The sequence below is a fragment of the Phyllostomus discolor genome, chromosome 14 (assembly GCF_004126475.2).
Source record: "Phyllostomus discolor isolate MPI-MPIP mPhyDis1 chromosome 14, mPhyDis1.pri.v3, whole genome shotgun sequence".
Taxonomy (NCBI): Eukaryota; Metazoa; Chordata; class Mammalia; order Chiroptera; family Phyllostomidae; genus Phyllostomus; species Phyllostomus discolor.
The window spans coordinates 7,694,360-7,716,618 of NC_040916.2; the positions used below are offsets into that span (position 1 = coordinate 7,694,360).

At 46.1% G+C, this 22,259-nt stretch overlaps 1 protein-coding gene across 1 annotated transcript in view; it reads right to left on the bottom strand.

Annotated features, from left to right (window-relative positions):
* The window catches only part of PLXNA2 (plexin A2), a 211,449-nt gene extending 209,882 nt beyond the window's left edge, over positions 1 to 1,567 (bottom strand). The window contains exon 1 of the mRNA XM_028530930.2: positions 882 to 1,567. The gene's annotated coding sequence lies outside the window, so the exon portion shown is untranslated. The remainder of the gene's footprint in view (positions 1 to 881) is intronic.
* Between the last annotated feature and the right edge of the window lie 20,692 nt (positions 1,568 to 22,259).

Consider the following 22,259-nt stretch of genomic DNA (forward strand, 5'->3'; position numbering starts at 1 on the left):
CTGAACCTGAGTTTGAATAGGCAGCTCCTCCTAGGGCAAGGGTCATGCCAAATAGGTAGACATTCGCCTGGGATCTGAAATGACAGCTCTGGTGACTCTCTCTTGTTAATCCGGCCCAGGATTAACATTTAGCGACTACCTGTAGGATGGATCAAAAGGGCTAGAATTTTCTAAGATCCCCACATCACTTGTGGGGTGGGGCAAGAAGGGGCCCACACTGGAGCCTCTTGTATCCTGAGCAAGCTTCCACTTCAGTTCCCACCCCTCGGCTGCTGCCCGGCCCCAGGGAAGGTGGTGATGGGTGTGTGACCACGAGGAGGGACAGAGAAGGGAGGGAGCACGTCTCCCATTCAGCGCCTTGGACCGGCTCCCTGAGCCTGTGGAATCCGCGCAGCATTCCTCTTCTATTCCTAAATCCCCGGGATCCCAAGAAATAGCCAGTGGCCACCAGGGACTCCGGCACTGGCACTGGAGGGAACGCCCCCAGACCGAGCCCTGGCCACAGTGGCCCTGGGCTCTTTTGCTCGTGCCCAGTGTGCCCGCGTGGGGCTCCAGCTCTCGGGACACCTCCGCCGCCCAAATGCTCTCCAAAGCCGCAGAGCGCCGGCAGGTGCGCGGGGGAGGCGCGCCGCGGAGCGCCGCCGCCAGCGGCAGCCAGAGGCGGGGAAGCCGGCGGCCGGCGGGGAAGCCGGGTTGGGCAGGGGCTCCGAGTCCGCCCGTGAAAGTGGCCGAGCCCGCGCGGGGACTCGCCGCTAGCAGCCGAACCCGGGAATCAGGGGCCAGGACCCGGGAGAGGAGCCTGGGAGCGGGAGGAGCCGCGGCGGGGAGTGCGGGTGTCTAGGGAGAGGGCGGAGGGAGCCGGCGACCAGAGCGCAGCTTACCCAGCTCCGAGACGTCTGTCTGTCCTCGTGTCTTTGGTCCGTCAGCCTCGGCCGCCGGCTGCCGAGGGCGGCGCGCTGCCCCTCTCGCGGCCCACAGCTCGCAATCACGGGGAGAACCACATCCACATGGAGTCGAAATTCATTAAAATCCACGTCAAGCCACCAGCCACTTATCTGTATTCCAAAAGTGGCCCCTCGGTCTCCCGTCCGCGCGCCCCTCCGTCCCTATCGCCCCGCAGCAGCCCCACCGGGCGCTTGTCGCCGGCTCACGGGGGGATCTAGGAGGCACCGAGGGGGCGTTAGGGGGTGGCTGGCGGTGTCTCTCCTGGGGAAGCAGCGGAGCCCCGGCTGTCTTCAGATTTTTCCAGCGCGACTTTCCGGGCTCCTCTGACATCAGCAATCTCGGCGCTTCCTTCCCTTCTCTCTCCCGGTTCGCTCACAGTCCCATTTCCTCCGGGAACCGGGCTTTCTCAATCTATGGGGAGGTCTGCTGCACTCGCGCTCCCCAGCTCGCCGGGGCTCCCTTCCTATCGCTTGCCCTCTCGGCAGAAGAATTCCCAGCAACTGCGCCCAGCCGCCCTCCTGCTCCAGACTGGCGAGGACGCCGCTCCTCCCGGCAGCTCCGGCTCCCGCGGTGGCGGCCGAGCCAGGCTCTCCACGCCGGCCTCCCTCCCTATATTACCAGGCAGCTCATTATCATAGAGGCCGCGCGCCTTAACCCCCTCCCTGCCGGGCGCGCCCGCCGCGCAGGGGCCGCGCCCGCAGCTGGCACCGCCCGCCGCCGCCAGCCCCCTGTCCCCTCCCCCGCCTTCCCTGACTTCCTCCTTCGCCAGCTGTCAACAAAGAAGAAGCACGTTTAGCTTTGGGAGGCCGCCCCCCCTGCCCTCCCCGCGCCCAGTTCAGCCCGGACCCACCGGCCACCTTAAGTGGCAAGGGGGTACGAAAATCCTCTGGGGCCTGGGAATTCGGGTGCAGGCCTGGTCAGCCCAGCTGGCTTAGCCCGGGTGCGGGGAGAGCTCAGGACCTACGCACTGGGGGACATGGGCTCCCCCACCCATGGCATCACCTGTCACCGCGCACAGCCTGCACACCTCACTCTTCATCTTTAATTTGAGTGTGGGGTGAGTGGGGCGGAACCGGCCTTGCCTGACGAGGTTGACACGGGGGTCTCGGAATCCGTGGGAGCAAATTTCTTCTGCTGGTGAATTTCAGGAAGCCAACAAGCTGTCAAATGAGATTTGAAGTTGTTATTAATTATTATTTTCATAACGCAAAGATGGGCCTTGCTGGGAATCTCAAGCTTCCAGCTCTGTTAGGGATACTGGGCCTCTGGCAAGCGGAGAAGGACCGGAGGGGAGCTTTCTATGCCCAGACTCAGGGAGCCCGCCTGGCAGGGGAATCAGAGAGGTGGTTGTAAGATAACTTATTTTAATAACCTAACGTGAGAGGTTTCTGGATCCGGATGGCCATGCCTCGGTGCCCTTGCGACCACTGACTAAACACCATAAAAAGTCGCGGTATCTCGGTAGCCTCTGGATGTGGCTTTCCGAAAGGGACCTGGAAGCCAGACCCCAGCCAGCTCGCATGATCTGCGTAGTCCCTGTTGGACACTGGTGCGCGGAGAGTTTACTCGACACGTCCAAGTATTCTGATAAACTTCCTCTACTGCCCTCTCCTGGCCACAGTCTTCAGTGATTAAAAACAGGAAAAAATTTACTCCTGAAACCCTGAAGGGAGGCACATGAAATTCTCAGAGCAGTAGGGGCCTTAAAAAAAGAAAGAAAAATAAATTTAGACTCATCCATCATCTTGCACAATCCCCCGTTCAATACAGAATTGGGGGAAATTTCAGCTTTACTTCATCTACAGAAATTATCTAATTCTTCAAAAGTTCTGTCTTCATTAAAATTAGTTGAAATTTGGCTCCCTGGGACTTTCTCAGGTTATTCCTGCTTGTGTCCTGTGGAGCCACAAAGAATCAAAGCCGTGTTTCCTGATCCACACCCGTTCTTTTCTTTGAACTTCTTTAGCATTTATTGTTGGCACCCCTCCATGCAATTGTCATAAGTTACCCTATATTATTATTGATTTCTTTTTATAAGTAGATCTTGTCTCCCCATATAGACAGTCTAGTCTACCTTCTTATTTCTGGGTAGGCCACATCTAAACCACAACTTGTTAAGAAAGATGACTTGAAGAAGGTGCTAGAAGCTTTTGGAATAACATTCTCCTATTTGTATGATACTTGGAACATCAGTCTGGCCAGCTGCACCTAAGACAGCCAGTGGTCGGGTTGGAAATATCGAGGTGATAAAGCTGTAAGCTGACCATTAGGGCCTCTGGGTCTAAATCAAATGCTGTGTGACCCTGGCAAAGGTCACATCTCTACCCCACACCTCGACTTAATTGCATCTTTGGAATATTATAGTACAATTTAAATGCTTAAATTGCATGAATGCACTTGTGTGAATAACCACCCCATGGTCCAGAAATAAATCCTGAATGAAGAGCAAGAGAGGATAAAACGAAACAGATTCCTTCATTTCTACCATCCCTCTCTCTGAGCTTTCCCTTCCCTTCCTGAATAAAGGGAGAGAAAGAGCGAGAGAGAAAGGGAGAGAAGACAGGCAGCAGGGCACAGTGCAGGCAGCAAGGCAGGGACATAAGGTTCCCAGTTCCCATACCGCCACTGAGTGGGCTCTGAGATGGGAGTGCCGTGAGATTATGGCAATGCTTGTGGTCAAAAGACAACGGAAAGGACCCTGACCTGTCTAATGGGAGGGACCCTGGATGAAGTAGCCTTAACATCTCTGGACCTTAGTTTGTCTGTCTGTTAGATGGGAATGTCTCCCTCGATCTTCAGACAGTTAGAGGAATTAAAATAGACATATTCTATAATGTTAGAAGAATTAAGGGTATCATTAAAATGGAAATTATTTGTTTATATTTTTAGTCCTAATAGGCTAGAGAAAATATGGATCTTATTAGTTAAGCACATAATTGCAACAATACATCATGAGAATAAAGAAAAGAACAACTGAGGTTCATGGTTGATATTTAGATATAACATCCTCCTAGGCAATGGCAATATACATGAGCCTTGGCCTTTCAAAGTGCTCAAACATCTTAATTTCTTTCTCTACTGGATACCAACTCATTCATTTATTTATTCCACCAATATTATTTATTAAAAGTGAATCTATTAGATTTCTGCCTTCGATGAAACTATATATGGTAGGTAATTATTCCTTCCACACATTTTTATTTTTTTAAGAAAAACATGCTAATAATCGAGCAGGTTCTCTCCCTTTAGGCTTGTCTGTGTCTTCCTGGGATTTGAGTTTTCTGGTGTCTGTCGGGACTTTGATGTTCTCTTCCCCATCCCATCCAACTGATGTTGAACTGCAGCCCATGGGGGACTCACCAAGCTTTTGCACAGTGAGGTGCAAAAATGAGACAGACTATCTTCATTTCCATTAGGAGGGACCGACACAGCCGGTCCAGTTCTGGGAAAGTCATGGGTAATGATAAATATTTATCAAATGGATGGATGGTTGGGAATATGTTTGTCTTTTTGGGTTGGCCAAAAAGTTTGTTTTTTCCCGTAAGCCGGCTCTAGAAGCATTTAGTTGTCTTTTACTTCATTTGAAACAATTTTGTTAGATTGTGTTGACAGCTGTCATACCAGTGCACATTTAAAAAAAAACTTATCACAATTGCTGAATTTTTTTGTGTAGCCATTTTAATATTGAAGATGGAAGAAAATACACCACATTTTTGGCATATTATGCTTTATTACTTCAAGAACAGTAAAAACGCAACTGAAATGCAAACAAATGCCATGTGTGGAGATGGTGCTGTGATTGATCAAATGTGTCAAAAGTGGTTTGTGAAGTTTTGTGTTGCAGATTTCTTGCTGGAGGATGCTCCATGGTTGGGTAGACCAGTTGAAGTTGATAATGATCAAATCAAGACATTAATTGAGAATAATCAACTTTATACTACACTGGAGATGGCCAACATACAAGGATTGTCTGGAAAAAAGTCCAACCATTATTAATATAATGAGAACAGTTTGCATGACATTGATGTAACCCAGCAGCCAAGGAGAGTGGATTGGAATGTGCGTGTGTGAACAATGACAACTTCACTGTACTAGTCAGTGAGAGCGGTAGATACTGTTCAGTGGGCATGTGTACTGTGTGGCCATCGCATTCCAAATGACAGAGTACGAAGAGCAACGGATATGCATCAAATTTTGTGTTAAGCTTGAACATTCCTCCGTGGAAACTGTTTGGATGATTCAGAAGGCCACAGCTACGGGCAACTGGTGATTGGCAGCTTCATCATGACAATATGCCTGCTCATGCATCATGTCTCACGCAGAGTTTTTGGCAAAACATCAAATCACTCAAGTGATTCAGCACCCCTACAGCCTAGATTTGGCGTCCTTCGACTTCTGGCTTTTCCCAAAACTCAAATCACTTTTGAAAGGGAAAAGACTTCAGACTGTCAATGGGAGAACTGTGTGAGGTCCCAAGGTGCCTACTTTGAAAGGGGACTGAGGTGTCATCATCCTCTGTACAATGTTTCTTTTATCTTGAATCTTCTTCAATAAATGCCTCTATTTTTCAGGGTACATGGCTGGATACCTTCTGGACAGACCTTGTACTCAGAATATCCAAATCAATAAAGTTATTGGTGAAAATGAAAAATGTGTCTTTTATTTTACAGAAAAAAATTAGGGATTTTTTGGCCAACCCAACACATAAAATCATCACTTGGGGCAAGTCCTCAAAAACTCAGCAGGGTTCTTCTCCACCCCAAACTCCCCACCTCCACCAGTCACAGTGCTCCTGGAACCCATTCTTACAGTCATCTGTGGCCCCCAGGCCCCAGGTCTCTGCTTTGCTTGTCACTAGATGGGTGGCTGGGGGAAGGGGCTAGAAGTAGGAGAGAACAGAGCAACAGCATTCTGGAATGGAGCTGAATTTTCCCTGGGAGAAATGAGTACAGATTTCTCCTGCAGAGGGCAAGTCTGGCTGAGCAGGCCTCCTCAGGCCTTTGTCAGCAAGCCCGAGACTTTGGGGAGAATAGGCCCCAATGGGTAACTGGCCGATGCCAGGGTGAGTCCTCTCTCTGTCACAGCAGTAGCTCCAGCCCCACAAATAGATGCCCGTACGGGTAGCCCCTTGGATCACAAGAGGTATTTTTGGTGCTGGAAGCTGGCCACATTCTGGCAGGCTTTCAGCAATAAGTCTGCTTGCTTAGGGTGGGGGGGGAGGTGGCAAGCCATCAGTGCTCGGCATGGGAATGAATGTTGTCTGCGAGTGTGTGTGCATATATTTAGGGTGCCTGGAGCAGAATGGGGGCTGGGCTTGGGAGACTATGTGCCTGGACCTGTGGCCTGGAGGCCAGTGGGCTTGCCAGTGTCAGCGTGTGATCTCTGAAGAAGAGATCTCTGTTCCCAGGCTGCCATCTGGCTCTCAGAGCTGAGACCACGGATGCCACCACCAACTTGGTCAATCTCTGCTCTAAATTGCACATCATCTTTCACTTGCCCTGACCCTGAGATTGGCCCTTGTGGGTGGGCCCTCTCTCTCCCATGCCATGCTTCTCCTTCTCCCAGCAGACACTGTCGGGCGGCTGCAGTGCAGAAGCAGCAGTCTCCTTACCCCCCACATTGCTGGGAACAAAGAGATTCGTCTGACGGGCCAGACAGGAGTGCATGGGCCAAGTCCCATGAATGGAAGGGAGAGCTGCTGGGATGCCAGCGTGGCGGGCCTCAGCCTGGGCTAGAGGGCCAGGGGCCCAGGGCACACACAGCAACAGAGCACCTGCTCCAGGATTCTCGGCACCATTCATAAAGATGTCCCCCTCCTCTCTCCTCCCTACTCATCCCTTCACAAATCCCACTTTCCTATGCACTACAAACAGTAACAAGACTGTTAAGGCTCCAAATACGAGGCAGGATTTTACTCCTTTCTTGCTAAACCTCCCAGAAGTGGAACTTATGTCTGTATACCTCTCCCTCTTTCCCTAACACCCCTCCCTCTCTCCATGCATCTAGAACGTTGCTCAGGAAAAAGGATAGTAGTCTCTGTGAGGCCCAGTTAGCCACAGCTCTAAACCTACTTAAATGGGTCCCTGGGAACACTTGCAGAATCCTGCAGTGCAAGATAAGGTGGGCAGAGGGGAGGGGAAGGGTCTCTGGAGTCAAATGGGCTTCAGGCGAGGACTGTGAGGGCTGAGTGACGGCTTATGACTTTTGTCTCTGCTCTACACATAGCAGTGGGGGTCTGAGGAAGGGTGTTCCACCCTTATTTTTTTAAAAAGAGATTTCTGAAATGGAGACATCATCCTTTTGGTCATGTAATCCCTCGCTAAGTCTCTTAGTGCCCCAGTTTCCTCATCCATAAAGTGGAAATAACATTCTTTGCCTTGCAGACTCTGCTTCACAAAAATCAAATAAGATACTGGCTGGGAATTGGAAAGCATTATATGATGCATGGGGGTGTTGTCTTATCATCTACGAGTTTCTTCCAGAGCCAGACCCACTTCTCTACTGCCCTCACTTCAGTTATTCTCCGGTTCAGTTTTCAAGGAAAAATAGTTGACTCGTTAGATATACCGTTTGCATCAGGGTGGCTGCATCATTTCCTTGTCATTTCAGGGTCCCTCTTTCTCCTCCATGCCTCCACTGGAAAATGCTACAGACCTGAAAAGACTCTGTCCAGTTACCTTCCCATATGGACTCACAAAGCACGTTCCTGTTGGAGCTGGCTCTCATCGCCAGGCAGTCCACACGCACACCCCCCGCTCCAGGCGGGCAGAGAGGGAGAGGAGTGCCCACGATGCCTTGGAGAACACCCTTCTACTGAACAATAACTACAATGGCACGGCCCCTTGTTGCCTGAGATGCATTATGAAGATGCGCTTTTGGCGTCGGCAGCCCTCCCCAGCTAGGAAGCCCCATCTGTAACTTCGTGGGTTCCATGGCTCAGCCTCGTGCGGATGACAGTTGCTCTCAGAGCTTCAGCTGGGGCTGGGCTCCCAGATTTCTGAGGATTCAGTGTGTCATGGGCAGGCCTACCCAGGGCCGTCTAGGGTGGGAGTGAGAAAGACAGGATAAAGACAGTCCAGTTTATTCCTTTGAGATCGGAAACTTTTAGAACTGGTAGAAAGGAATAGTTTTGTCCAGGTTTCTTCCTTCAGATAAAATGATGCCTTCCCTTCTGTGCTTAAACTTATCATAACAATGATAAGTACTAGAAACTATTGGGTGCCCACCCTGTTTCAACCGCAGTGCTTGGTGGTAGACCAATAGGCTACCTAATCCTCACCAGTATAATCTTATAAGGTGAGTGTTATCACCCCATTTTGCAGATACAGAAACTGATGAGCAGAAAGTCAAGTGACTGGTTCCAAGATCACCCTGGTAGGAAGCGATATGGTCAAAATTTGAAACGAGGTTTATCTGACCTCACATCCATTTTCTCTAGTTTTTGCCCTCTTCTGAAGGAGGAGAAAGTGATGACAAAGGGGAGTCCATACTTTGAATGCCAGAAAATGGTAGGCAAGAGCCGCATCCTTCTTCTTAGCACCCACCCAGCTGTCGGCCTGGAGCCCCTGCATCAGGAGGGCCCCCCAGATGCATCCGTGTCCAGCAAAGCCTCCCTGAGCTTCTCACTGAGGGTCAGGGGTGTCATTTTCTCTTACAAAGGAGCACACGTTACGATCATTATCATGATTGTTATAAGCAATCATACTAATGAGCTCAATTCTCGTCTACTTTGCAGGGTGTATGTGTTTAACAATGAGAGTTGGCCCACAGAAAGAAGTTGCCAACCATGCAGATCTCCACCAGCTTATGTCACCTCTGCCCTGCACAATGCCACTTACCACATATGTGACCATGCCTGCCTTTCCAAATTAATGGGATAATTGGGTGCAACGTGCTCCATCCCTTAAAGACAGCATGCCAGCCGGTACATGTGAGGGTCCACAGGGAGCAGAGTGAGCAACACGCCAGTGTCTGCCATCTCCCTGATTGCACTGGTGCCCTATAAACCCCAACAGAACTGAACTTACATCTCCTCCTAATTAGTGAAGAAAAAAAAAGACAAGAATGATGGCAGAAGAATTTCTTCCTGTTTCTGACTGCAGGTTCTTCAGGGACAGAATGTGAAGCTCTCGCTGGCCCCAACTCCTCTTTCCTGGCTGATATCTGGAGTCCCTAATATAGTGCCAGGCTCTCCCCGGGCCTGCAGCCCTCTGAGATGAGAGTGACGAACAGAGGTTGGTAGGCATAGCTAGACAGGCTGCTGAGGCTGTGCAGAGCACAGGGTTGGGAGTCAGGGGCAGTCTGGGAGGCCTCAAACCAGACAGGTGGGGGCTGGTCCGGAGCCCTGGGGAGTGAGTGAGGCCTTGCTCAGAGACGGGGTTGCCAGAGAGTAGAGTCCATTGCCCCGTGCAAAAACAAATAAGCACGCTGCTGAAATAAATCAAATACCCTGACGTCCAGGTGCAAACTCAGTGCCTGCTTCAACGCTGTGAATTTAAGGCAGGGTGTGAATAACTTAGGTCTAAAAAGAAAATCCAGAAATGGCACAAGCTCTTGGCAGGCAGGAATCAACTGCGTCATCACCAACATCATGAAACAATTAATGGCCACAAGAAAAAAAAAACCCACTTTCATATTGTTTTCTGTACTCTGAGTTTTGAATTCCTAGAAAGAAATATCCATACTTTCCCTTCAAAGTCAGTGTGGTGTTGAGCTCATTATTGTTCCCTTTGTGAATCACCCTGTTGCTGGGTGATCAGGGTGGTACAGGAAATGGGGAGAAAAGATCAGTGAGAGAAATTCTGTTTCTGTCCTTCTTTTCTGACTTTCTTCCTCTCTCTCTGGGGTCACAGTATGGTTTTTCTAAAATGGCTTCGATTCACTCAGAATCTATGTTTCAATGAGAAAACTGCTATTTTCATCCAAACACAGAGGTTGCAACCCCCAGCTTGGGTGTCAGGAGACCTGGTTTCTAATCCTGCCCCTGCTGTTTCCTGGTCTGGCACACCGCACCTCCCCTTTTTCTGGCTCTGATTTCCCCATCTGTGAAAAGTAGAAATCATGCCGGATCTTCCTCTCTCTCCCAGGATAGCCGTACAGTCATCTCTCCAGGCCTCTCCTTGGAGAATGGAGGAGGGACATTGGACACACGTACAAAAAACAAACAAACAAACAAACAAAAAAAACCCCTTAAAAAATCGACGCAGGACTGCAGTCCAGGGACAGAGTGGAGATTTCACCTTTCAATTGTCTCAAGTTGGATGATTGTTCTCTCTTTGCTTCCTTTGATAAACTCTTCTGTTCAGGGTTCTGGTGTTACGAATCTTTCTGAGTCACAGGTGGCTCCAGCCCCTTCGATCCATTCAGCTGACAATATTTCCTGATGTTTCAAAGGCCAAGAGTCTGGGATGGTCGGGTATTGGATATTTACCTTCTCCCTTCTTTTCCCACCCACCTCGCCCTGCAGCCTCCTCTCTTTCTCGTGGAATTCCCATTCTGCGCGGTTCCACAAGGTCCTGGAAAGAGGGCAGATCCCAGCCCTTGCTACTGGCCGTGATGCGTGAGGCACAGATCCTGAGCTCCGGAAGGAGGTGTAGAGCAGAAAGGCTTCTGTGGTCTCTCGAGGACATCATCCCCCCCTGGTGGAATGATGGGGAACTGTCCTGGTTTCAGAAAACCTGGGCCTTCGGAGACTGGCAGCAAGCGGTACCTTGTCTCCGCAGTTTTCAGTGTGGCTAATAATTATTACCTTGGGTTAATCACGACAATGGAAGAACTGCAAGGCATTATTTTGAAATGATTGGCTTCATTCAATGATGACTTATGACAGCAAAGGGGAAACCTCAGCGCCGGGGAGTCCCTGTGTATTTAGTTCCATTTTCCTTCCTAAAAGGGCCCTGTCAGAGTAATTTCCCCTTCCGTGCACTAAACCTCGCCATTATTTACAATATCTTCTTGAGAGAATAAAACAAAACTGGACCCCTCCTCCTCCCTGCCTTGCCCTCTCCCCTCCCCTCCCCCCCATCAACTGTGTCTCTTTTCTGGAGTTTGGCAAACACAGCTACTTCCTCCTGCTGTGCTTTCAGTGGAGCTGAAATGAATGTGGCTCCAGTTATTTTTCCCCTTAATCATTCTTTTTCTTTTTTGCTGGAGAGCATTTTCACGAAGCACAATCACAGAGGAACAGAATGTCCTGATGTTTGGGTGAGCAGCATGCATTCCTTTTCTTTTTTCTTCCTTTGAATAAAAATAACACCCATAACCATAATATCAGAGGACTTAAAGGCCGTCATTCAAGGTTTTTCATAATCTTGCCTTGCCCTCTGCACTCGATCTCATTTCTAACAACCCCTACCCACCCACCTCAGGCACATGGGTTCCCTCTCAGTCCTTCGAGACCACTGAGCCCATTGTATCCCCTGAACTTCTCTGCCTGGTATTCCTGCATTCTGGAACGTGTCATTCCCCTTCTTCCTTTCCCACAGCCTGAACCATCTTTAGGACTTTCTGAAGACTCACCTCTTTTACAATATCATTTCCAATCTTTGCTAAGGGTGCTTTATGGTCATACTGTGTTTAAGAATTTGTGAACTTGTTCCTGTCTATGGTAAGCTTGGCAGAGAGAAGTCACTTCATAAAGATCTGCTGAATTACCTTTACTAGTGGCATCTGCCATTTTTTTTTACCCATTTCAGAGCTGAGAGTTTCAGTAATGTGTGGGTCACATGTCCAGGAAGCATCAGGGAAGATACTGGGGCTCAGGTGTTTCAATTCCAAGTCCAAGGTCCTTCCCATTCTGCTGTGCTGCCTTCCTATTTCAACCCCTTCTAACCTCTCTTGTTATTTGTCAGAGTGCTTAACTTGAGCACATCATTGTTCTCATCAGATTGCAGATTCCTCCCGGGCAGGGACCATGCCTTAAGTTTCTCTTGTACCTTACATGGGAAGTAAAAGTTATTTATCAATCTCATGTAACTCCAACTTTTCTCCAGCCCATCAAAACTGGCTAAAACATTATGCAACCAAACTTGGAAGGTCTTGGTTCTGACACTGGGGTCAGACTGTGGACCTGGACTGGCAAACACACATAATCCTGTCCAAGGCTGACACCAGGAGCCATCCAACGCTGCTCAGCCAATCTGGGTCTCTTTCATACAGGAGCATGGCGACACAGGGAATGTCAGGACACCAGGCGTCTCTTTTGAGACATTAGAGATACCTTCAGTTTCCTATGAGTTTTACCTTCAGGGACAGCCACTAGCATCTCTAGCCTTCTTGAAACAAAGTACTATCCTCTCATTCCTGTTGACTGATGGGCTCAGAAAAGACCCTTTGACAGAAGAACGTGCCAAATTGCTTTGCAATTTTTATATCCACCTCATCCCAGGACCTATGAATCACCTCTGTGCTTTTGATGAGCTTCAAAGTCCAACTAATTCCTACTTCTTTTTAGCACACTAACATTTAACAGTTAATATTAATAATTAATGTAATAATATGTACAGCAGGTTACCATTGGTAATGTTTTCATGGACATTTGAAGCAGACGTAGACTAAAAAAATTGCGGGTTCAATTGCAGCCAGTAAGAAAATAGGGTTCAGAGTGGGTTTGATTCCTGACTCTGTCACTGAGTCACCCGTGGTCTCAGCAAAGTTATTTAACCTCTTGCTGACTTCGATCTCCTCAATGGAACAACAGGAAAAGAATGTGCACATCGCAGTGTTGTTATGAGAATTAAATGAGAGTCTCGTAAGCCATGGCATCTGGCACAAGAAAAATCGCCCCTTACTGGACAGTTATTCTGTCATAGCCCCTGTCTGTCACTAACTGGTGGTGTGGCCTTGGGGAAGTCAGGTCACCTCTTTTCCTCCTCTGTAGAGCAGGGAGCACTGGATCCTGATACATTTCCTTCTTCAGAACAACACAAAAAGATAGAAAGTTGGGTAGTTGTCCCAATTTCCAAAAGAGGAGATGGAGGTTCAGGAGAGTCAGTACTTTGCCCAAGGGGATGCAGCAGATAAATGGAGAAGTGTGTTCAAAACAAAATCTACTGAGTCTTGCCCGATGCACCATTCATGGAGACACATGGGCTCTCCTACAAGTCTCTAGATGAATCCTTGTCTTTTAATATGTACCATCTTTACTTTTGGCTATGGCTGCCCTGGAGGATGGCAATGGTGTCTGCCCCTGAGAACGCTGTCGTTGCTTCAGGACCATCTGTCTCAGGTAACTCAGACTAAGGAACACAGTGATCTTGAGACTGAGCCCACTGTGCTTTGTCCCCCATCTCCTCCTGCCCCCACAGCCCTGGGAGATTTTGTCTCTAATGGCATTAGCGTGTGTGCTGTCTGCAATGCTGATTGGATTATCTTAATTGTTTGGGATTGAATGGCACTCCTGAGTAAGGAATCCTACTCGACAGCCCTGGGGACTGGGGTCTGGTTCCTGTCCCCTAGATTGAGCACAAAGTGTGCAGCTGTTTTTTGCACAGGAGGGCGGGGAAGGGAGCATGTGTGTGAGAGTGCTGTAGTATGAACCCTTTTTGAGGAAAGGAGAGTCCGGCTGAGGTTCTCTCTGCAGGATCTACAATGGCTTTTACAGGTCCCTACATCTCAGTTACAGCCGTGCTTTCCTCTGTCTCACGATAGGATGGTGTGGAAATCAGCCCAGAAAGATGCTTCTGTGTCAACTCCCAACAAAGAAACCCTCACGAATTTAAGACTGTAGCCTATTGCAGTTGGAAGAGATCCTACACGCCACTTAGTCTCACCCTGTATTAGTTTCCTAAGGCTGCCATAACAAAGGACCACAAACTGAGGGGTATGAAATGACTCTGTTCTCTCAGAGGGTTCCACTGGGGCTGTGAATCTCTTGAAGGCTCTAGGAAACAATCTTTCGTGCCTCTTCTAGCTTCCGGTCATTGTCCATAATCTTTGGCATTCTCTAGTTGATAGGTGCCTCACTCCCATTTTTGCCTCTGTCTTCACATGGCCATCTTCCCCTCATGTGTGTTTGTGCATGCCTGTGTGCTCACATGGCTTTCTTATAAGGACACCGGTCATTGGATGTGGGCCTACCTTATTGCAGTATGACCTCATCTCAGCTTGATTCCATCTGCAAAACTATTTCCAAATAAGGTCACATTCTGAGGCACTAGAGATTAGGACTTGAATGTATCTTTTAGGGGACACAATTCAACCCCACTACATTCTCTATAAAAATATGTCCTACATCAACTCAGTAAGTGGTCATTTTTTATTTCTTTGTATCCATCCAATAAGGCACTTACTGTAACAGGGTACAGCCAGGGTGGGGGGTGTTGCAAATAGGGATTTGTAATGGCGTCCAGAACTCAGTGTGCAGGAAATATTAGAAAAAGTATATATAGGATGTCCTCATCTCCACAAGTCTGAGCTGGGGGATGGGACACATGGAACACGACCATTGAGAATTGTTTTGAATAGCAACAGCTTTGCAGATAACCTCTAGAATGGTCATTTAACATATCTATAACCTTAGACTGGTTTCATAGATATGTTAAATAGATGTGGCCAAGCTTTGAGCCAGAGGGATAGGAGTGACTTCAACCCATAATGTAACTAGGAAGCAACTCCCTCTGGGTACAGCACCTGCGTAAAAGCTTGCAGATGATTGGCTCCATGCCATGGGACCACACCTGCCCAGACTTACTATGGCAGGCCAGTAAAGCTGTGAAAAATATGATAATGTTGGCAGCTGTGGCCAGTTGTGGGAGGAGTTGAAAATGGTGTGGCAAAGGAAGATTGGTGCTGGGATTTAAACCCAGCAGTGGTAGCCATGTGCAGTCTTTTTGAGGACCACACGGCTTGGGCAGAGAAGAACCACAGACTTCTATTTCTTTTTCTGAGATACAGTACCCCGGACTGGGCAGAGGGGGAAGGAAGGACTGTGTATTTGTGGGTATTCTAAAGGACTTGGGGATCTCAACTGAAGACATTAAGTCATTACTCTTAAGTTTGTATAACTCTTTAAATAAATAATCCCTTTCCTTCTTACCAGTCTTTGGCATTGAGAAACATCTTTCCCTGGCGGTGGGCAAGGCGAATCTAGTGCAGGGATACCCCCAGAGCACAAGGGTGGGTCCATTTGGTAATAGTATATCATTCGCACCCTCCTGGGTCTGTCCCGTAACATTATCATCTTGCAACTTTTAAGAGGTCTAGAGCATGTTACCGATACTCCTGCTGCCTGTTACAGTTTTACAGTACTTTTAGCCTCGAAGATTCTTAAATTCTAGTCTAAATTTTTCTTTCATGCTTCAATCCAGTGAAAGCAATGATTTCCACAAAAGCCTTGGACAGAAGGTTCTACAACTAACCTCTTTTTCAATGGCAATATTGTGAGCATCTGGGAGGCTCCTATCCCACATCTCGTTTTGTGTGCATCCCAGTGAGAAAAAGAGACCCAGAATTATCACACAAACACGCACACAAAATACTCATGATTAGCATTGCTATGAGACTTTTGCCTTCAAAGACCTTTGGCCCTCTTATCTGGCACACGTTCAAGTTCAGCAGCATACTTGCCTACCCTCTGTCATTTCCTACATCCCCCCCCACACAACCTCAGCCTTGTGGCTCAAATACTTTCTTTGCTTTGACTCACACTGTAGAAGCCAGGGAGGCCAGAGTGAGCTCGGGAAAGTCCGCTCAGGAATAGACGATTGCATTAGTGTGTGCTTGTGTGTGTGCACACTGCTTGTGACTGAAAAAAAAAGATCTGTTGGGTTGAACTGATGCATCTGATTGCTGTTATGACTCCCTCCCTAGAGCTTTCCAAAATAGCCAAGGGGACCACGTCCAGTTTTTGTCTTTGGTTCAAGCAGTGGCCAGGAGACAGAGAATGGCGAGGATTATGTACATTTGCACAATGGGAGAAAAACCTAAGCCTTATTTCTATAGAGCTCAGCCCCCATCTCTTTTCTCTATGACACAAATTAGACTGTCTCTGGCCTATAGATCCCTGGGGATAAAAGTGAAAAGGCAGACTTGGAGGAAGCCAACTGTGAGGCTCCTTCTGGGGGCACCATCCCCAACCATCTGCCCCCTCCCCCCACTAACTCTTTTCACTGCTAGATAATCAAGAAAAAGCAAATGAGAGAGCTCATTCAAAGTTATTGGAGGAGGAAAAGATAATCCTCTCTCAGCCCACTCCCCCCTCTTCCTCACAGCTCGCTTTGGGTGTACTTCCTGGATACAGATCTAGCAACGGCTTTTGTCACCAAAGCTTAGACAAGCAGAGAAGGGTCTGATTCTTGCTTTTGCATAGTTGCAGAAATGTGACATTAGGCTGAGACTAGATGTCAACAACTCTAACTTAGCATCATTCCGACCACCTGCTTCAATGCATTGGCTGTTAGCTGTGGTGGTGCAAGAGCAGATGACTCTATGCAGCAAGGGAAGCGAAGAGTCTGATCAACCAGGAATGTGTCTCAGATTCTAGTGTAGCCCTGCCTTTAACTGACTTGCTGATCTAGGCCACAGGTTCCTCACCTTAGGGATTGAATCAGATCTTTAAGACCCCGCTGGTTCTCAAGTACTGCCAGGGGATGGGAGTGCCCGTGGAGGGCCAGGAACATTTACTTCGTCTCTGCCCTCGAGTGATCCTAAGATTGGTGAAAGGAAGCAGCAGTTTGTTGATAGTGACAGAGCTCTGGGCCAGAAGGTCACACAGCCAGCTTCATTCTAGGTGTTGACACACTGTGTGACCTTAACAAGTAATCAACCTTTATATGCAACCATTTTTTTTCTCAAAGGCATAAACCCAGTCTCCCCAGTTCTTTGTGAAAATCATCAGGGCAAATGAAAGGACCAGCTAAGTTTTCCTTTTGGCATTGCCGATACAGAATCACTCCATCTCAAAGAGCAGAGGGGAGACTACAAAGAACCATTGACTGCAAGCGCTATTTCTGTTCCACCTGGGTTTTTGTGCAGAATGGCTGCTGGTCAGTGGCTATCACACTGTTTGTGTAATTGAGTCATGCCTTATTATTTAGTTAAGAGTCTCTGTGATCACTTTTAGAGATTCTGATTCAGTGACTCTTGGGTTAGATCTTTGCAGCCTGTACTTTTAAAAAACTGAAATGGCTGGATTGGTACATTGGGTGCTTATCCAGGGCTAAGAGGCCCTGATTTGTGCATTCAATTCAACAAGTTCTCATTGAGGTTGTGTCTGTATGGAAGATAAAAAGTATGTAAGGGCTGGTCTGGTCCTGGCTTTCAAGGAAAGCCTAGCAATTTTTCCTACCAAGGGAGACAGATGTGAATGCAATGAACTGTAATCAGATAAAGCTCAGACACCAAACGATTAAAGCAGAGAAGCGAACAATCAGAATGAAGGCTATGTACAGTTCATGTGACCATACCGGTATATTGTCGGGCCAGACACACTTCTGGCAGTAATTAACTTGATGAGCACTCTATTTTTGGTGCTGAGGCCTAGAGAAGTAATATTGGAGCTGAGCCTTGAAAAATGAGGAGAGTACAGATATAGGTTTGTATTTTCTTAAAGTAATTATAGCAGGATGAACCAATGAAGGATAAATTGCAAAAACAACATGTTTTACCTTCAAAAAAAGAGAGGGAATAGAGTGGAGAAGACCATGATAAGCATGAAACTTCTTTGAATATGCCACATTTTATTGATTTGTCCTTGGAACTATGTAAATATTTTTACAAAATTTTAAAACAAAATACAACAAAGTGGTTTCTAAAAATTTAGAAACTAAAATTTTTAAAAAAGTGAATGTAACTGTATATCTAGTTGGAGCAAAACCACAAAAGAAAGTATTTTAAGTAACTTTAAAAAAACCAAATATATAGTTTTTTATATTCTTAATAGGATATACCCTAAAAACAAAAATAAACACAAGATGAAACAGACCTTAAGCTATTTTTAGCAACCATATTGTTTGTGGTAGTGTTGATATTGTTATTCTGAGGTTGTGGTATACAGCAAGTCCTCAATGTCATTGATAGAACTCCTCCATAGGCTTATTGGTATAAATAAGTGTTAGGTTCCCATGGTATCTCATTAATGTTACAACACAATGATGTTGAATGAAATGACGTTATTTGAGGATCTACTATATATTTGAGGATCTGCTATATATGTGCTGTATATAATTAGCCATGTAAATGTTACTGAGAACAGGAATTTTTATTCTGGGAGAAGAAACACAGATGTGAAATCGATGAGGTGAAGAAAAACCTGTGATTCTGCATTTGTATTGGAAATACCATACTGAACTCATGATCCATATTGTCTTTTAAAAATACATGTTTATGGGCTCTATCTCTTGAAAAGACCTAAAAATAACAAACAGTTTGTAGCACAGAGTACCCCTAGCTCTCAGATTATGTTTTCTAAATACCGTTTTCTCCTAAAATACAAGATTTCTTAAAGAAGTGTCTGATTCCAGATTCAGGGCAGGAAACATACAAGATGAGTCGGGAAAATCTTGTCACACCAGAATAAAGACTAAATTTCAACCACTATTGGCATCATGCCAAAAAGACTCAGGAGCTGGCCAGACTGGATTCTCGCTGACTAGAGGTGAGAGAGTGTAAGCACCAGAGAGGGTAATAACTACAAAGGACTGACGTTTACAACCAGTGTATTCACATCTGTGAATCTATCATACTACCTCTATTGGTACTGAAGGAAGTATCATTATTTTGAAACTGATAAATATTGAATACAAGAGAAAAATCAAGCATTTATTCCGCTTTTCATGTGTGCTCTATATTTCAGGGCTATCTAAGAGATGAGGGGAAGTTTCTTTTTACTGAAGTCTTCTAGCTAACAAATGCGAAAGGAATCATATGATTAGAATGTCATCATTTTGCAGCCCCTACTTAGGGTTGCTGGATTTAGCAAATAAAAACATAGGACCCCGAGTGAAGTATAAATTTCAGATTAAAACCAAATAATTACCTGGGTAAATATATTTGGTATATTCTTACACAAGGCAATTGTTAGGTTTTTTTTTATCTGAAATTCAAATGTAACTGGAAATTCTGTGTTTTATTTGGCAACCTGACAATGAGTTAATAAATTTAGACAATGATCATTGACACTGCTAACATCACAACAAAAGAACCAATCAGACATTGTTGACATCCTGATAGAAATATTTACCATGACCCATAAAGTTGTCTCGTCAAATTACTGAAACTCTATCACTCGATCCTGCAGATCTATCAATTTGCAAGAAATGCAGAGGGACAGAGGGATATATTAAATGATGTGCAATCAACAAAATGCAGACTGTCAGAGCCATCATACAATAAATTATATAATTTCATGCCAAAAAAGTTGCAAGGGGGGAAATAGTAAAAAATAATTGAAAAGGGAAACCTACAAATTAAAGAGATTTGAGACTTAAAAAACCAATGTGTTCACCTTTTTAAAAAATTATTTTTTTAAGATTTTATGTATTTACTTTTAGAGAGAGGGGAAGGGAGGGAGAAGGAGAAACATTGATGTGTGATTGCTTTGCATGCCCTTGCTGGGGACCTGGCCCTCCACCCAGGCATGTGTCCTGACTGGGAGTCAAACTGCAACTCTTTGCTTTGTAGTCCGGTGCTCAATCCACTAAGCCACACCAGCCAGGACTGGACCTGTTATATTAGATACCTATATATAAAGTATCTGACAGAGGAGAAAAGAGAGAGAGAGAAAGAGACATAATGATTAATATTTCGTTTTGTAGAATTTTTTAGATTTTATTTATTTATTTTTTAGAGAGGGAAGGGAGGGAGAAAGAGAGAGAGAAACATCAATGTGTGGTTGCTGGGGGTCATGGCCTGCAACCCAGGCATGTACCCTGACTGGGAATAGAACCTGCGACACTTTGGTTCGAAGCCCACACTCAATCCACTGAGCTATGCCAGCCAGGGCTATAGTTTTGTAGAATTTTTTAATAATTCTGGGAAGTGTGATAATGCTATAAATTTTGTAGACAGTCTACCTTTTTAGAGATATGTACCAAAATATTTAAAGGTTAAATATTTGTTTCAAAATAATAGAGGTGGGGATGAAAAGGTAGAGTTAAGATAAAGCAAGAAGGACCATGTGTTGATCATTGTTGAAAGGAGGTGAGGCATTCATTATGCTACTTTGATATGCCATGTTGATATTATGCTTTTGTGTGTATATAAAGTGACATACAATAAAAAGGTTTCTAAAATGAAGATCTCAGTCAGCCAATATTCGAGGTGTTTCACAAATACCAAAATAAGGTAGGTATTATCATTGTCTCTGTTTTACAGATAAAAAACTGAGGAAGACAAGTCAAGCAAGTTGTCCAAGGTCACTTAGGAGTAAACAGTGGAACCAGAATTTGAACTCAGGGAGTCTAACTTCAGGCAGGCTAAGCCCCTTATCCTGACCACCCCTCATCCCCCACACTGGCAGAGTTGGTTCGTCTGCCTTGGTGTCTGGTTACCCTTGAGATGATGTGGTTCTGCCAAGCCCTGCAGTGCGAGCAATCCCGTTGGCCATAGTTGTATTGCTGGTGGTGTACTGTGTTATGCAGGTGTTCTGCCATATCGATAACCTGACTAAATGGGCTTTAAGGTTATGCCTAATTATGAGATTCTATGATTCTAAGTTTTCTTCCCCACTGAATTGACTGTCCTGAGAGTGTGGTGAGGCAATAGATTCTTCACTTCTAGGAGCTGCAAAGGCAACTAGCAGAGAAATAGTAACCTAGCGTGAGGCAGCACAGGGCAGAGGATTCACAGAGCCTGGAATTCCTCAAGAGAGGCCCTGTCTCCCTTATCCTGCAGTAGCCTGTCTAGGGGTGGCATACCCTCTGTTTTCTAGGTCAGATAACTGGTTTGAGTATTTGCAAAATGTTTTCATCAGTTTGTGGGTATAAACATAGTCCTCTTCATGAAGACTCACTCTGCAGCTTCAGGAGGTAAATGATGTCCACAAATCCCCTGTTTGTTAACACTGCAGAGAGAGGTCAAGTAAGTTGTCCAGGGTCACCAGGTCTCCAAAACGGACCAAACCTTCCCCAGAGTGCAATCTTGCAAAAGCTGGAATTCAAATGCCTCCCCTTGAAGAGTACAGCTAAATTTCTCTGTACCCCAGATCTCCCCTTTCACTGAAACAGTCCTTGCTCTTTTCCCTCACAAGCCTCATTTAATGGAAAGATTTGGGGGACACCGTCAGAAGAACTGGACAGGTGGCTGCAAAGGGCCAATTAGCTCGGCTCTCTCTGAAGTAGTTACAGGTACATTGTCTTTGTCCATTCGCAGGAAGGAAAGATGAGTTCAAGTGCAAGGCTGCTTTTCTCAGATTGGGGACAATCTCATAGATTGCCCGAAACATGTGTACTATTTTTCATAACTTAGAACTATCTTTGGAACTGCCAAAAGTCAATTCCAACTCTGTTTGGATAAGATGGGGTTTTCAAAGGAAAGTTTTCCTTGGCAAAATGTATGCCTTGGCTCCAACAGTCCAATGATGAAAATACCCAAGACCAAAGGCGAGGCAGGGCTGCTTCCAATTACAGGAGCTGAGCTCGTTGGGAACAGGCCTCGTGACATGCCTCGGATTGGGGGCAGACAGTGTTTCGATTGGCAAGTCAGGGGAAAAATAAAAAGATCATTTCTCTGCTCTTTGGTGGACTTTCCCAATTATGGAAAGGTAATTCAAGTCTTTGGTGATTTTGGAAGTCTTCCTATTGGAATATTCCCATTGATTTTTAGTATGTGACTTATTCTGGAGCGTTGAGAATGGTCTGGAAGAAATGGAGTCTAAGTGGCCTGGGGGCTTGCGAGGAATTCTTGGGCAAGTGGTATTGGTAGAAGTGTTGCCTGGGACTTACCCAAATGCCTCAGAAGCAGCTTCTGGCTTTTCATGGGGATTGAACTCATTACCAAAAAAAGGCCCGGGCTGCTGGCAAAGAGCAAATCAGAAATCTCTTCAAGGCTAAGGACCCCAAGAAGCTTAAAAGTAAAGTCAATAGAAACAGAACACAGACATGGGGAGGGTGAGGAAAGAATGATATTTCTTCCTTTTTGGATTGCAAACTGCAACAACAAAAACAACTATGTTGAGTTGCTGCTGAGGTATTTTACAATATGTCAACCCTCTTCATACTCAGAGTCTGGATACTTAGACAAGAACTTGATTTTAGGACTGATTCCTGCCCCAGGCCCTGCCTTTGGTTTTCCTAGGGGCACCTTTCACTGTAAAACAACCACTTAGAGTTGAGCCCAGAAAAAGCTAGTGACCTCCACCTCAACCACCTAGTAAGAAA